Source organism: Delphinapterus leucas, chromosome 17, assembly GCF_059928025.1.
Source record: "Delphinapterus leucas isolate spDelLeu-1000000601 "Yukka" chromosome 17, BTC_Dleu_Yukka2, whole genome shotgun sequence".
NCBI lineage: Eukaryota > Metazoa > Chordata > Mammalia > Artiodactyla > Monodontidae > Delphinapterus > Delphinapterus leucas.
The window spans coordinates 3100931-3116491 of NC_143145.1; the positions used below are offsets into that span (position 1 = coordinate 3100931).

The 15561-nt window shown below is 49.1% G+C and overlaps 1 long non-coding RNA gene across 1 annotated transcript; it reads left to right on the forward strand.

Moving 5' to 3' along the window:
• The first annotated feature begins 88 nt into the window (after positions 1 to 88).
• Positions 89 to 12041, forward strand: LOC111165163 (uncharacterized). Its single transcript, XR_016388273.1, has 3 exons — positions 89 to 3596; positions 5315 to 5483; positions 7887 to 12041. It is a non-coding gene; the product is annotated as an uncharacterized LOC111165163 (long non-coding RNA).
• The last annotated feature ends 3520 nt before the right edge of the window (positions 12042 to 15561 follow it).

Genomic DNA, 15561 nt, shown 5'->3' on the forward strand with positions numbered 1-15561 from the left:
GGCCGCGGGACGGACTACAAGCCCCGTGATGCCGCGCGACCCCGAGGCTGTGCTGATGGAGCGGAAGGGCGGCCAGCAGATTCGGCGGGGCGGGGCGGGGCGGGGCGGGGGTGGGGGGCGACCGTGGGTAGGGGTTCTACCTGTGTGATGCTGAGAAGTATCATGAAGGAAAACAAAGCAGTGTAAGAAGATAGAAACCGGGTCAGTAAAGGAGAAGGCTGGGCAGCGAAGAGAGAAAAGAGCCCTGTTTATGAGAAAGCGCTTTGCCGGGGGAAAGGAGCGACAGGCAAAGGCCTTTCAAGAAGCTCAAAATGACCGCTGTGTGGACCAGGTGTGCTAGGTGAAGTCTGAGAGGTAGCCAGAGACTAGGTCCTGTTGGATTTTATTCTAAGAAAAATGGGAAGCATCAGAGGGATGATGGGCTGTGTCTTAAGTTTTCGAAAGATCCCTCTGGCTGCTCAGTGTGAATAGACCAGAGGGGAGTCGTGAGGATAGGGAGGTTGTAAGGGTGGAAGCAAAGAGATTGTAGAGTAGAAGGTGATTGCAGGTGATGAATTGGATGCCAGTGTGGCTAAGGCGAAATGAGCTAGGAGAAGAATGATGAGAAGTAGCCATGGGCCAGACCAGATAGGGCCTTGTACGTCATGGAATTCTTTCCCAGAGAGTTGGGAGGCCTGGGGAAGAGTAAGGTGGTCCCACTTAAGTTTTACAAGGAATACTCAGGTTGCCGTGTGTGAATAGACCGGAGAGGGGTGAGAACGGAGGCGGGCAGAGAGTGCAGTTAGGAAGCTGTAACGGGGATGGAGGCAGACGATGGGTTAGACTACAGTGGAGGTGGTAGAAGTAGGGTAGGATTGGGGATCTAATTTGTAGAGCCAACGGTTATCGACGAAAATTCAATTAACTATCAAGTTAAGAAGAAAAAAAAGGGATTTTATTCGAGCCAAACTGAGGATTATCACCTGGGAAGCAGATTCTCAGAAAGTTCTGAGAGCTCTTCCTCCCGTTAGAAGTCGAAGGTATAGTCTGTACATTTTTGAGACAACGGATCGTACATCAAAATGACGTACTGATGTTTCACTTAAAGTTCACCAAGGATACATAGACCAGGTAAGCACGTACAAAGCGGGCAGCAAGTCACCATGACCCCCTACAGAGCTGGGAAATAACAATGTTCTTGTAAGAAGTTACGTTGCTAGCGTCAGAAGAAAGAAAAAAAAAATTGATCTTTATGGTTGAGCAGGCACTGCCATCTTTGAGGAGCGCTAACGCGTAGCGCTAACGCAGATGCATACTGCACATTGGGGAGATAGGGACGAGGCGCAAACAAACAGAATTTTATGATGAATTTTTTTCCTTGTCCTTCCCTAAAATAGAAATTTTATTTCATCAGGGTCTTGCTAATGTGATGTGGAGTATGAGTGGAAGGATGGTAGTGCTGTTACTGAGATGGGGAACCCTGCTGGAGGAGCAAATTTAGCAGAGGCGTAGTTTGGAGCAAGTTAAGTCTCAATTGCCTGTGAACCCTCGTGGCAATGTTGAGGAACGAATTGGCTATTCCAGTCTGGAGTTCAGGCTGGAGCAGTGAATGACAAGCCACCCTTGTCTAGGTGGGAATTAAAACCAAGGACCTGAATGAAAGTACCTGGGAGGAGAGTGTGGATAAAGTAGAAAGATCTAAGGACCACGAACTGGGGTACTCCAGCATTCTGAGATGGAGAGGAGAAGGAAAATCCAGCAAAAGAACCTGGGAAGAAGTGGCCATTGAGTAAGAGGAAAACCAAGAGATCGTGTGTCCATAAAGTCAGTCGAAGAAAGTTTTTCTGAAAGGAGAAACTGATCAGCTGGATTGAATACTGCTAGGAGGTGGAATAAAATTGTCCCACCATTCACAACAGCGTGACCCCGGGCAAAGCAAGTACTCTCTCTGAACCGCTGTTTCCTCATTTGCAAAGATGAGACAGGAGAGTCGCACCTGTCTCGGGCTTGTTAAAAGGTGTGAACATGCCTGGTACATGAAGATTAAAGTCGTCCCCCCATCCATCCAGCACTGCCCCCCTCACAGGTCATCAGGGAGCATCAAAGGAGCTGAGAACGAGAAAGCTCTTTGTCAGCTGTACAGCACCCTGCAAAAGCCTAAACTACTCTGTAAAGTCTCAGGGTTCCTGCTGCAAGGTCCTGTCACTCCGGTCAACTTTGATTTCAAAGTTCATATGAAAGGAGTCTGGAAAATTAAAAATAGATCTTGTTTAACCTTTCTGATTTCCATTTTGTCCATCACTTAGGTAATGATTACGAAATATAAAATGTGTACTTGCAGAGCGTGTTTCTGCAAGTTTAGTGGGTTCTGAAAATGACTGCTCTTCAGTCTTCCTGAGGAGAGGAGTGAAGGCCAGAGAGCCCAGATGACCCAGATTGCTGACGTTTGTAGTGCCAGAAAAGTTTTCCCATCTACCTTCAGCCGTGATGACCCAGTCGTCTTAGCACCTGCTGTGTGCTTTGTCACTAGAAGGTGAAGGCCGAGAACGCAGGGACAGTGTCATCTTCACCGTTGTGACCTCAGGTCTTGGTCCAGTAGCACCCAGTACGTGTCAGGCACTTCTAGGCACAAAGGAAAGGTACAGGCAGCGAGCAAGACAGCTATGGTCCTTGCTGTCACGGAGCGTAGTTTCAAGTACAAGCGAGACAAGAAAAATAACACCTCCTGTGGTAAGTGCTATGAGGAAACAGACCAGTGTGAGAGTGATAAGACGGCCTTTCTGAAAAGTGAGATTTAAGGTCAGATCTGGAGGACATGCAGAAGGGCTGGGATAAGATGAGCACTCTGTACAGAATAGCCTGTGGGGAAACACCTGAGAAGGAAGACACCTGGGCAAATCTGAGGAATAAAAAGGCCAGTGTGGCTGGAGCTTAGTGAGTGAGGCAGAGAGCACTGGAGATGTGATGAGCAAGCTGGGCGCCACCCGCTCGGGCAGGCCGGTGAGAAGCTTGGCTTTCGTTCTGAGAGCAATGGAAAGCCACAAGAGGCTTGAAGCAAGAGAGTGGATCTAACGTAAAAGCTCATCCCGCTTGCCGAGGGATGACTGAATGGCACCATGCCCTGTGCAGAGCAGAGATAGAAGGTGCTGCTTCAGCCTCCAGGATTCAGCTCCAAAGCAAAGGAGTGCCTTTCCTCCATAAGCTGGCTGTGCAAGAGGGTCCTTGGGTCCACACGAGAAGCAAGCTGACGTTTTTCAGTCTCTAGATGTTTTGCTTCTCTAGCAGGTTACTGCTTTTTGATCAGGTTTGTCATTCTCTTCTGGCATGTTTGAGAGCAGGATGGGTTAAGTTTAGGAAAGAGGACAGAAGAGGAAGGCTCAGAAAAGAGCCAGAAGAATTCAAGGAGACAAGGAGGGTGAGAAGCTCAGGTTGCGGAACTGCCAGGGCATCTTGTCATTAATCATTTTGAGAAGTAAGGAGTGCGGCAAAGACAAACCTGCAGAAAAGGGGGAAAATGCTCAGCATTCAAAAAAAAAGAAGCAAGCTTCGAACCTAAGACAGTGGGAGAATGAAGGAATCTATGATCGTCAGAGCTTCCCTGCACTAGAAAAATCACGGTGAGTTAGCTGATCATCCTGTGGTTGGTGCACCTATCCATCAGCCCACTTACCCTCACGACATCTCAGGTGCGCCCATTGCTTCTGCTGCCTTCCTTGTTCCCTGCTGTATCTGTACCCGGGGTGCTGGGAGGCGGGTACCTACACTTCCCAGAATCTTCCACCAGCTGGCTTCTGGTTAGATTCTCCCAGTGGGAGACCCAGGTGAGAGAGTGCAGTTGTGGATGGAGGAGAAGACATCGTTTTACGGTTGTGTGAAGGCATTGGCAGCAGGTGGGGACTCGGGGTGGGGGGGGAGGTGGGGATGGGGGCGGTGGGGGAGTGTGGCTACAGTGAGTCATCCGCACTGGGTGGGGGGTGTCTGCGGGGAGTGTGGGCCCAGCCCCCAGCCAGGAGTAGTAGCAGCATCCTGATCTCTGAGCAGCACCTCAGCACCGGCTCCCTCGTGCTCCTGCAGCTCTTCCACACCCTTGAAGTCAATTCTCAGCATTAAATCCCTCTCTGTTTGAACTATCTAAAGAAGTTTCTGCTTTCCCGGTTGAATGTTGCAACACATGTACTTGGTCCCAGGAAACAGACCCACGAAAATGGGAATCTGGGGCTGGTTATCTGATCTGATTGTGCTGGTGCAGGGATGACCTCCCTGGCAGCATGCCCTGGCCAAACAGTCACTTAAGTTGTCACCAGCCATTGCCTGGATGGACGGCTCGCTGAAGACAAGGCTGCCCCAAGTCGGTGGAGCCTTGTGGGATGGGCTTCTCGTGAGGCTGAGAGAGATTTCAGAAAGAAAATTGAAAGCTCGGACTATAAATTCTCAGATCAAGCCCTAAGCCGTTCCTTATCTTTTGTAGCCTCAGGGCTAATGGGGCTAAAGGTCACACCTGCCTTTAATCCTACCTGAGGCATAATTATGACAGAACTTGAATTCACAGCTTCACCTGGGCTTTTCTGTGAAGTTAGGCTGTTTATTGGGAAGAGAGGGGTCCTGAGAATTAGAAAAGGGACGGTTGGGAGGATACAAGCAAACATTTAACCCCCCATCCCTCTGAGCCTCTTTGTCAGTGGAAATAGCCCCCTGCCTGCCTGAGATCAGTCTTCTTCTGCTTGAAGTCCTATTAATGAGCTCATCTGTGCTTACCTGGCAACAGGGATGCTGAGTCTTCTCAAGACTCACCCCCTCATTAACTCCAATCCATAACCGGAGTCAGATCCCAGCATGCCCCAGGGAAGCAACAGCAAAGCCCGATTTAGGAGATGTTCACACAGTGAAAGAATTGCAGCATTCATGCATTTATCATCAGAAACTTGGGGAGTGTGAGGTGAATGGATTCTAACGGCACCAGTCCAGGTGGGCAGAGTTTAATGTAGGTTTGGGCTGAATTTATCAATATAGCCAATTTACCAGAGATTCTGGATTCGGTGTGTGTTCGCTCCAGCAGCTAAGAGGGGCTTGATCAGTTTGCTTAGCTACGCCGGTGGAGTGAGGTTTGGAGTGACCTGCGCTGGTGGCTCTCTGACTTTTAAAGACTACTTGAACGTCATCTCAGTGTGCTGCTCTGACCCATTCACGAGATAACTCTGTAACTGCAGTTCTAGGCCAGGGTGTCTTTGGTAAGAAGTTCTGGCAGATCCCAATAACAGAGTCGTAGCACAGACTCTCAGGGGCTTGGAGCAAAGATATATCTTCTGCAAATAACTATTCTCCATTTGAACCACAGCTCCCGATTTTCTGCTGGACACTGGTAGAGACCAAATGCCAGACCCCACGTGAGTGTGTGAGCTGAGCTGGGTGTGACGTGCTCCACCGAGCCACATGCCACACTCCACCATCGCGGGGAGGTCGATGTGGACGATGCTATCAGCCTTGCGCAGGTCCCTGAAGCACAAGTAAGTCACATGAACAGGTGGCTGAGACTCCCAGGGCACCTGCTCCATCCCCCCACACCCCACAACGATGGCCTCAGTGGACTCTCTGTGGGCAGAAGAGTGAAGAAGGAAGACGCAGACCCAGTTAATAGGTTGCTTTGTAAATATGCTGGCACCACGCAGACGTGGAATGCCGTGCAAAACAGCTTCCCCCACTGTGCCCGAAAGGTAGAGGTGAAGGGGTTCCCCCAGAAGGCCACCTGCCTGGGCGGAGAGAAAGCCAGAGGTCCAGGATCTACAGCAGTGCAGGGGCAGCAGCTATCAGATGGTCTGGGAACTTGGAAAGAACAAGATTGGAGGCTTAAAGACAAAAAGGTCTGGGGAAGGGGTTTGTGGATGAACTTCTCAGAATGAGGAGAGATGTGAGGGGGAGGTGTAGCCCGTGTCCATACTCACCAAAGGGCTCCTACACGGGAGGCCTTTAATAGACAAGTGGCAGGATGCCTCTCTTGTACACGTCATTTGTTCTCTTTCTCCAGCCACCCTCTGGCACTACCCAGGGCTTGCTCTATTGAGCTTATGTATAGTGGCCATGGCCGCATCTGGTGCTGATGCCGCAAGGATGTCATCAAAGACCTTGGGTCTTTCCACCTTTCTGCTCTGTCATTCTTGGCATGTTGGTTTTAGGCCTCATGCTTATTGCCTCATGGTTCCAAAAAGGCCACTGCTGTTCCGGGCTTCATCACTGCATTAGACAGGAACAAGGGGAAAGGGCCATAGGCAAAAGGCTCTTTCCTCATTAGGTCTCAAGCCTTTGTCTTTTTACTAAGGAAGGGGAGATCTCCTTAGCAGTCTTCCCCTTACATCTCATTTGTCAGAATTAGGACCTGAGACCAATTACTGGCCAAAGGGAATGAGACTGCTAGGATTGCTTTATACCAATTAAGATTTATCCCCTGGGGCTATCTTCCTGAGATCAAAGGGTATCTGATCCCTACTGACAAAAATTGAGGGGGTGGGAGGTGAGGTTTGAGGCAGGGAATGGTTGTAGGTTGGACAATGACCAGTACCCGCCAAAGTTGCCAACATTTAAAATTCTGGAGATTTCACTTATAAATCTAACTGGAAGAGTGGGAGGGGCAGACAACATGACCCCACATTGCCTCATGGCAAAGCTGGCTGTCGTCGTCAGATGAGTCGCGTGCTCTTGGGTTGGCCACCGTCCCCACCACCCTCTATCACTCACCTGTCTGCTTCACCATTTCCACTGCCTGCTTGGCTCCTGTGAACATTTGAGTTTGTGACCCCCGACTTAGGATGTTGTTTTAGAAAGATCTGTTTACTTGTGTGTTTATCCCACTGGGCTGGCACAGTGTTTTAGCATGTAAGATGTAAATAAGGCCAAAAAAAAGAAGCCCTTCCTAATAAGCCAAGCTATCACATTACATGAGAGGAGTGGTAAAGGCTTTGCCATCACAAAGACCTAAATTACTAAATTACTAGCTCCCGCAGTCTGACTCTCTTGTTTCTCATCTGTAAGATGAGGCTAATCACATCTGCTCCCCAGCATCACTGAGAAGCTTATATGGTATAAAGTTTATATGCATATAAAGCCCCAGGCAAAAAACATAGAAGTTCCCTGTTCCTTCTCCAGGAAGGAGGAATAACCAAAGTTGAAATGAATTTGGGATGGAATTCGGAAGGGAGATTTTTAAGAGCTGAGGCTACCTCTCATTAGATTTGCATGGCTAGAAGTGCTTAATAAATACTTTATAATGATAATAAAGATCATTTAGCTCAGTAGAATGTAGTTATACAAATTGTAAAAATATAATTATGCCAGGTTGTCATTATAGATAATGGCCGGAATACAGGGATAATGTGGGCAAACCAGAGCCCACTGTGGTGATGGCTGCCGGCAGGCAGGCAGCTTGCAGAGATTTTCATGTGGGGAGTGGAAGGGGAGGGGCTGGCATCTGGTGGGGGGAGCAATCTGGGCCAAGGGGAAAGGTTTCCGGGAGCCACACTGTACAGAGCCTCAGGGTCCAGGTTGGAGTAGTGGGAAGTCATTGGAGAGTTTTCAGTGGAAAAGTGACAGATGAGAGCTGATATATGATTTTTTTGGATAAATTTTTTATTATGGCAAAATATAACAAAATTTATCTTTTGAACCATTTTTAAGTGAACAGTTCAGTAGCATTAAGTACATTCACACTGCAGTGCGGCCATCACCACCATCCACCTCCAGAACTTTTTCATCTTCCCAAAGTGAAACTCTGGCCCCATGAAACACTAACCAGTGCTATGAAGCTTTCTCCTGTTTCTTCTAAGAGTTTCATAGTTTTAACTCTTAAGTTGTGGTCTTAGATCCATTTTGAGTTAATTTTTGTGTATAAGGTGAATTCAACCTCATTCTTTTTGCAGGTGGATGTTCAGTTTTCCCAACATCATTTGCTGAAAAGACTGTCCTTTCACCATTGAGTGGTCTTGGTACTCCTGCTGAAAATCATTTGACCTTGTATGCAAGGGTTTATTCCTGGGCTCTCTATTCTATTCTTTTTTTTTTTTTTTTTTTTGCGGTACGCGGGCCTCTCACTGTTGTGGCCTTTCCCGTTGTGGAGCACAGGCTCCGGACGTGCAGGCTCAGCGGCCATGGCTCATGGGCCCAGCCGCTCCGCGGCATGTGGGATCTTCCCGGACCGGGGCACGAACCCGTGTCCCCTGCATCGGCAGGCGGACTCCCAACCGCTGCGCCACCAGGGAAGCCCTGTTCTTCTTTTTAAAGATTATTTTTATTCAGGTCCCTTGAGATTCCATATGAATTGTGGGATGAATTTTTGTTTCTACAAAAACAAGTCGTTGGCTGATGCATGATTTTAACTTGGAGGTGTAGTAATCATGGAAGCAGTTACGAGGCAGTTCAGACAAGAATTGCTGATGTTTCTGAATGGCATGGTAGCATTGGACATACAGAAACCTGGAGGGCTTTGGGAAGTGTTTGGATGGTGAAATCAATAGGATTTAGTGGTAGATTGGATGTGGGTGAGGAGGGAAAAAGGAATCAAGAATGTTTCCTTGGTTGTGGACTAGAGCAAACGGTGGTGCCCATTTCTGGGGTGGAAAGAATGGAGAAAGAACAGCTTTGGGAACCAGGGGTGTCAGGAGTTCCTTCGAGGGCACAGATGGCTGGGAGATGCCAGATGGGAAGACAGGCAGCTATACCATGGACGCCCAAGCTTGGGGCACAGGGGAGACTGCAGGGCTGGGAAGAGAAATATGAGTGTCAGTACTGGATGGATGATGTGTAGAGCCCAGAGGCTGGTCAGGCGACCAAGGAAAGAGAGTAGGTGGAGAAGGGAGGTCCAAGGAGCCAGCCAACCTGGTTATTCAGCGCTTGGGACCCGGAGGAGGAGTCAGCAAAGGTGACTGTGAGCTCCTGGGGAGATTGTGCCCAAGCATGGACACACCCAGGGGCCCACGCAGGGGCCGGCCTCCTCCATGACTCTGCGTCCTGGGCCGGTGCCCTGTGGCTGCACGGAGGCGCACAGCATTTGAGGAGGCAGCGGGGCAGCAGGACCAACCGGGCAGCATCCTTCTTAGCCTTGGGGTTGGGAAGTCCCAGACACCTATGAGCCCACTTCTGGCCACCGCTGTCCACCAGGCCCCCCGCATGTCCCTTCTTCATGCCTCTCCACCCCCTTGAAGGGTTTCCTCACTGCCTCCCCTGTGTGCCCCCCTCCTCTGGCTGACCCCATGTGTGGCCCCTGTCCAGGCAGCTGGAGCCTGTGGGACCCCTGCATATAGTCAGTGTGCTCTATTCATCTTTGTTTTCCCAGTGCCCAATATTGAGCCTGGAACATGGGTCTCTGGATGGAGAGATTAAGGGGTAATTTTAAAATTATTTTTTCACTACTGTTCTAATTTCTATACCCTGAGCATGTATTATTTGTGTAATTATTAAAAATAACAAAAGATTAAAAAACACCCAGAGCATGTATTATTTGTGTAATTATTAAAAATAACAAAAGATTAAAAAACACCCAGAGCGAGTGTTTTTTCCCTGGTGGCACAGTGGTTAAGAACCTGCCTGCCAATGCAGGGGACACGGGTTCAAGCCCTGGTCCGGGAAGATCCCACATGCTGGGGAGCAACTAAGCCCGTGAGCCACAACTACTGAAGCCCGTGCACCTAGAGCCCGTGCTCCGCAACAAAAGAAGCCACTGCAATGAGAAGCCCGCGCACCGCAATGAAGAGTAGCCCCCGCTCACAGCAACTAGAGAAAGCCCGTGCAGCAACGAAGACCTCATGCAGCCAAAAATAAATAAATAAATTTAAAAACCACCCAGAGCAGTGGAATAAACATTGGTTTGAAAATGATAACAAAATAACAAAGCAAAGTGCATTCACTCATGCATTCCGTAGTGATCGATTGAGTTCCCTTGGTGGGCAGCATTGGGCCAGGGGCTGAGGGTGTGCACTGTGCAAGAGGAGGCCCGGTCGGGTGGTTCCCAGTGTTGGAGAGAGTGTTTAGCGACCGCCGCTCTCCCACGATACTGCTGACGAAGTAATATGGTACAGACACTTTGGAAAACAGGTTGGCAGCTCTTAAAAAGTTAGCCATATTATTACACGTGACCCAACAGTTCCAGTCCCAATATTTATCCAAAGAAACAAATGCATATGTCCACACAGATGATTGTTCCTGAATGTCCATATCAGCTTTATTCATAACGACTAAAGATGGAACCGACCCAAATGCCCACAAACAGATGGAGTGTAACAAATGGTGCCTCATCCGTACAAGGGACTTAGCAATAAACAAAGAACCACTGAGCCATGCAGCAACCTGGCTGAAGCTCAAAAGCATTACACTACAGAAAAGAAGCCAGACCCAGCAGAGGACATACTGCGTGACTCCACCCATGTGAAATTCCAGACCAGGCAAAACGAATTTATAGGGACAGAAAACAGACCCTTGGTTGCCTGCCAGGGTGGGGACAGGGCTGGCTGCAGGGAGCATGGTGGAAACGTTGTGTATCTTGCTTGTGATGGTTGGTTACAAGTGTGTATACGTTTGCCAGAACTCATTAAACTACACTTAAAATAGATGTCTTTTATCGTATGAAATTATATCACGATGAAGTTGATTTTTTTAAAAAAGGAAAGACACTGTCCCTGCTCTGATGGAGCCAGTGGGGGTGAGAGATGTCATTCAAGTAACAGCAGAAATGCACGCAGTCACAAACCATGATCAGCCTCCTGAAGAAAAGGCACAGGGGGCCCCGAGAAGTAAGAGGCCGAGACGCCTGGTGGGGCAAGGTGAGTTTCACAGTAGAGATGAATCTGACCTGGGACTTGGCATCCTTTTTTTTTTTTTTGGCTGCCCGGTGCCATGCGGGATCTTGGTTTCCCGACTGGGATGGAACCCGTGGCCCCCGCAGTGGAAGCGTGGCGTCCTAACCACGGGACCGCCAGGGAAGCCCCACTTGGCATCCTCATCGTCATCATTACAAGTAATCCTTTTCTTCCTCAAAAGCGACACTTCTTGAGTATAGAGAAAAATGAGAGGAAGCAGTTCTGTAAAAGGGAAATGAGGTGAGACCTCATGTGTACAGCCACCAGCCTGCCTCACCCCGATTTCGGCCACTGCCCCTCCAGACCTTCCACCTGGAGCTGGGCCTTGAAGGACAAGCAGGAAGGAGTTCCCCAGCCACGCAGAGAGGGAAAGGCCCTCTGGGCAGAAGGAACAGCCCATATGAAGGCGGGGGTGCCAAGTAAACTCCAGGCGGAAGATCCAACTAGGAATCGTGCTCCCGAGGCCGGCTGCGCTAGCGCCCACGTTGGAGAGGACGGGCGGGACTTGCAGCTGTGGTTAGGGAGGGAGGGCCCTGGGCCCAGATTGCCGATGGTCGGAGCGGGGAGGCGGTGCAAAAGGGTTCAGGGTCCAGCTCTGGTGTAGAAATCTTACCCTTATCCCCATGGCCCATGCCCTCCCTTGGGCTTACACAATTTACCTCTTGATTCACAAACTATATAACTCTTCATTCCACCCGCCAGCGATTAGGCTCAGAAATAACTGGGGGGGGGAGTCAGGTCCCCCAGGGCATGCATGTGTTGCCCACATGGCCAGATGCCTCTCCAGGCGGCCCTGCTCATTCTCTCCTGGGTCACTAACACCCCTATTGTCTGTCTCCTTTTGTGTTTCTCATCAGAACCCAGCACTTTCCTGGGTCTGGGTTAATGGCAGGCTGGAAACCTGGAGTGGCTTGGTTTGTAGGCGGGCCCTGGGGGGCCAGGAGGCAGGAGCCTGGGGTCTGTCCCGCTGAGAGCTGGCGCGGGGAGGGGGAGTGGGGGGGGTTCTCCCTCAGTGAAGGTTGCGTGGAGCTTTCATGTCACAGATCTGCCTCCACTGTGAGCCTTCCGCCCCAGCTCCCGGGAACTGAACTCCGCCCAGGTGGAGGTGTCTACAAAGCTCTCGGCCTCAGACCCAGCAACCCGTTCCGGGGTCTGCATGCCTCACAGCACAGGGTCCTCAGGGGCCCCGGCCCTGGCTGGGAGCACTTTTTGTCCTGCTGCTCATTTGGGTACCCAGTTTCATTACTTCCCGGCGGAGGGGCAGGGGTTGCTTGTGTGTGTGGCACTGGGCCAGTTGCTTTGGCTCTCTGCCCACCCCCCTCCCCAGCCGTGAAAGAACAGCCCCCATTTGGCGGCTGGTGTGCGTCTCCAGCGAGCCAGTGTGAAAAGACACCTCCCCCGTGCCTGGCACCGAGCCTGCAGTAGATCAATGTCTAACCAGCCATCCATTCATGCATTTCGCCCTGTGATTAACCAGATGAGTGTTTGCATGTGTCCTGGTTTGCAGCGAAGGTCCTGGTTTACATCTTTTGAGCCAGTGTAGTAATTAACAAACTTTCCTTTCACTCTCAAAAGTGTCCTAACGAGGGCGACAAATAATATTGTTGCCATAGCACGAACCAACCACCTTGACCCTTTCTCATCTAGGAAGGAAAAAGGAACCATCGGAAAGCTTGTTTCATGTCATTTTACAGACTGGGAGTGAGCCAGCGTCCCACAACAAGAGACAGATTCCAGATATGTGTCAGGGCTAGATTGGTTTGCCTAGAATGCACGCCAATTAGTTTACGTTTCTTATATGACAAGATGTTTAGCCTTCAGGGGAATCCTTAATTTTTTTTTTTAAGAGGTCTTTTGTCTTTCGAGCAATAAGTTTGTGTGTGTGTGTGTGTGTGTGTGTAAGAAAATCTCTCTTGAGAGATTTTGCCTTAATTTCAAGACACGAGCAAACATTCAGGGAACTCCAGCTGGTATAGCGGGCGCATTCAGGAAAAGCCAGTCTGGGGCAAAGAAGGCACTGTTGCCCCCACGTAGAGTCAGGGAAGGGCCACGTCAGCATCTCGAGCACTTGTGTCATCAGGTTTGCCCATCTTCCCACGGGGTCTGAAGGAGGCTTGAGCTGCAGCACAGGGGCTGTGAACCCCGTGAAATGCCACAGACCTCCCTTCAGCCTGGAATTGTGTCGGCTCAGTGTGGTGACCCTGTGGGAGCTCCTGCTGATCGGAAGCTCTCAGGGCGATTTTCAAAGAGTCTGATTAATAAGGATGATGAGATGAAGCAGTGATTTCTTTTTTTTTTTTTGAAGCAGTGACTTCTTAACGAATGTGGCTTGTATGGAAGGGCTCTCAGACACACACTGCGGAGGGTGCAACTGTGCCGACTTACTGAACTGTTCTCTGGCATATGTATCTGAGGCCTTCGAGGGTCTTTGCCTTTGACCCAAGGATTCTGCCCCTGGGAATGTCTCTAAGGAAATCACCAGAAATTTGGAAAGATCATTATGCACAAAGATGTTCATTGCAGTGTTATTTATAACAGTAAAAATGGGACAATTCAGCTGTCCAGTGATAGGCATTTGGTTAAGCACACAGTGGCATAACTCTGATGGGATCAAGTATAGTCATTAAAAATGAGATGCAGGGCTTCCCTGGTGGCGCAGTGGGTGAGAGTCCGCCTGCCAATGCCGGGGACACTTGTTCGAGCCCTGGTCTGGGAAGGTCCCACATGCCGAGGAACAGCTAAGTCCGTGCGCCACAACTACTGAGCCTGCGCTCTAGAGCCCATGAGCCACAACTACTGAGCCCGCATGCCACAACTACTGAAGCCCACGCATGCTTAGAGCCCATGCTCCGCAACAAGAGAAGGCACCACAATGAGAAGCCCACTCACCACAACGAAGAGTGGCCCGCGCTCACCACAACTAGGGAGAGCCCGCATGCAGCAGCAAAGATCCAGTGCAGCCAAAAATAAATAAGTAAATAAATAAATAAATCTTTTTTTTTTTTTTAAGTGAGATGCATACACACAGAATGAGGCACACTTGTCCCCTGCCCTCCACTATCTCTTGTCATTAGTCTGGCTGAATTTTCTTTCTAGGGTTGTAAAGTGGGGGAGAGAATGGAGTTATTAATGTCAGGAATAAAAACTTTACATAAAGATTTTGAAAATGATCTTTATACATAACTGGCAACAGCATGAGAAATGCTTTTGTTAAACAAGAGCAGGCTATGACGTCATACACGCGCTGTGATTATAACCATATTGGCTGCAAACTTCGGGTAGAAAAAGCTTCGGGGAAATAATTTTCCATGGCTATCCCAAGTTTCTTTGTGAGTTCAATATTAAGGAATCAACAAGACCTATTAAAGAAAATGTCTTTACTACTGTATATCACAGAAAACTATATTCAATATCCTATGATAAACCATAATAGAAAAGAATGTTAAAAAATGTATATATATGTATAACTGAATCACTTTGCTGTACAGCAGTAATTAACACAACCTTGTTAACCAACTATACTCCAATTAAAAAATAATAATAATTTTAAAAAAAGAAAAATTTGGGGCTTCCCTGGTGGGGCAGTGGTTAAGAATCCACCTGCCAATGCAGGGGGCACAGGTTCGAGCCCTGGTCTGGGAAGATCCCACATGCCGCGGAGCAACTAAGCCCATGCGCAACAACTACTGAGCCTGCGCTCTAGAGACCGCGAGCCACAACTCCTGAGCCCACGTGCCACAACTACTGAAGCACCTAGAGCCCATGCTCCGCAACAAGAGAAGCCACAGCAACGAGGAGCCCGCGCACCGCAATGAAGAGTAGACCCCGCTCGCCGCAACTAGAGAAAGCCCACACGCAGCAACGAAGACCCAATGCAACCAAGAATAAATAATTAATTTTAAAAATGGTAGTTTAAAATTTTTTTTAAAAAAAGAAAAATTTGGGCTTCCCTGGTGGTGCAGTGGTTGAGAGTCCGCCTGCCAATGCAGGGGACACGGGTTCGTGCCCCGGTCCGGGAAGATCCCACATGCCGTGGAGCGGCTGGGCCCGTGAGCCATGGCCACTGAGCCTGCGCATCTGGAGCCTGTGCTCCGCGATGGGAGAGGCCACAATAGTGAGAGGCCCACGTACCGCAAAAAAAAAGAAAAATTTGCACATTTACAGTCATGTAATATTAACTTCTAGTAATTTTGCATCATGGCTTAAAAAATATGTTTTTAGGGACTTCCCTGGTAGTCTAGTGGTTAGGACTCTGTGCTCCCAATGCACGGGGCCTGGGCTTGATCCCTGGTCAGGGAACTAGATCCTGCGTGCCGCCACTAAAGATCCTGCACAATGCAACGAAGATCCTGCGTGCCGCAGCTAAGACCCAGCACAGCCAAATAAATAAATAAAAATTTAAAAAATATACGTGTTTTTCAAAGACAAATGAAATATGTTCAGTGAATTAAAAAAAAATGTCTTTAAACTGAAACACACATAAGACAAAGTTATGTACGGTGGTTATGAAAATGTGACCAGGGGTTCGCAGGAGCCTAGCCCTGTATGTTCCAGAGGAGCAATGGCCCAGGATTTGCTAATTCAGTGTTAACGGTGACTTAAAAAACTACCACCAATAATGAGTGTCAACTGTATTATAAAGCAAAAGGAAGCAGTGGCGGTCTGGTGGTGAAGTTGCCAAGCCCTACTCCAGGGCCCTTCTGTGAGATGGTGACGTCTCCCCCACTGCCAAACGGGAGCCACT